Here is a 1,564-nt window from a genome sequence, read left to right as displayed (position 1 = left end):
TTAAGAGTTGTGGCTCTTCAATACACTTGACACTGGTCTTAATATTTCTGATGTTATATGCTGTCTACATGCAATTTTGCCACTGGCCTGTAGTGAGCAGCAGTTGTTCTCTGATAAACAGGACTCTCAGACTGGTGTGCTACCCAGGGAGCATAGCTCTGTGGTGGCTGCACCTTCAGAAACTCCCAGGTAGGAAAGTCACCTTTCTTAGCCGTTCTGCATATCCCTCAGCATTCATGGTTCATGATGTTTCTACACAGCTCCACAGTCTAACCGTCTGTGCATACCAGAGATACTAATCTTCTTCATGCTTCCATATCTGATTATTCTTGGATAGAACATGAGTCAAGAACGCTTGGATTTAACAAAGGCTCGCCCTCTCCTTCAGCATTTGAGTCATCCCCTCAATGTATAAACAAATCAGAGAACTGACGTGAGTCAGGAGGTTGCTGTCTCACCAGCGTAACACACCCCAAGGGTTCAAGGAAAAAGGGCAGCTGAAGGAGAAATAAATATAGCCTTATACAGTGTAACGTCTGAGGCAACTATATTTGTTGCTGTTTAGTCGTTTAGTTGTGTCTGACTTTTCGTGACCCCATGGACCAGAGCACGCCAGGCACTCCTGTCTTCCACTGCCTCCCATAGTTTGGTCAAACTCATGCTGGTAGCTTCGAGAACACCACCCAACCATCTCGTCCTCTGTCGTCCCCTTCTCCTTGTGCCCTCAATCTTTCCCAACATCAGGGTCTTTTCCAGGGAGTCTTCTCTTCTCATGAGGTGGCCAAAGTATTGGAGCCTCAGCTTCACGATCTGTCCTTCCAGGGAGCACTCAGGGCTGTTTTCCTTCAGAATGGATAGGTTTGATCTTCTTGCAGTCCGTGGGACTCTCAAGAGTCTCCTCCAGCACCATAATTCAAAAGCATCAATTCTTCGGCGATCAGCCTTCTTTATGGTCCAGCTCTCACTGCCTTGCCATGGCGATTGGGCTTGAATAACTCAGAGAAGCTATGAGCTATGCTGTTCAGGGCCACCCAAGATGGACAGGTCATAGTGGAGAGTTTTGACCAAACGTGATCCACCTGGAGCAGGAACCGGCAAGTATCCCTGCCAAGAAAACTCCATGGACAAAGATAAGAGGCAGATTAATTTATCTTGGAAATGTTTTTGTGGTCTTCCACTTTCTCCATGGCCCACTCTACGCTTACATCAAAACAAAGCAATCAGATCACGAAGTGCTAGAGTGGACTGCACAACTGCAGGCTGAAGGTGAAAGGAATGCCATTTTGTTATTTAAAAAAAATGTTTTACCCTATTTATCTTCTAGATAAAACCAATAAAAGCTAGCACATTAGAAAGGGTGGCTCTTACCTTCTTGTTGGGACCTTTTCAGATGGAATTGTTGGCATCAGTCCTGTCTCAGGAGACAACAGAAGAGTGTGCCTTTGGGGGTAAATTCTAACAGTTGGGGAGTTACAGCGCCTGCTGTGGCTACAGAGATTAATGTGGGAAAGACAAATTTTGTTGCAGTTGGGGCAGATGAAGATGTCTGGTTTTGCTACTACAC

This window comes from Podarcis liolepis (genome assembly GCF_965112155.1).
Source record: "Podarcis liolepis genome assembly, chromosome: 3".
Lineage (NCBI taxonomy): Eukaryota > Metazoa > Chordata > Lepidosauria > Squamata > Lacertidae > Podarcis > Podarcis liolepis.
Note: the sequence above shows the minus strand (reverse complement) of the source record.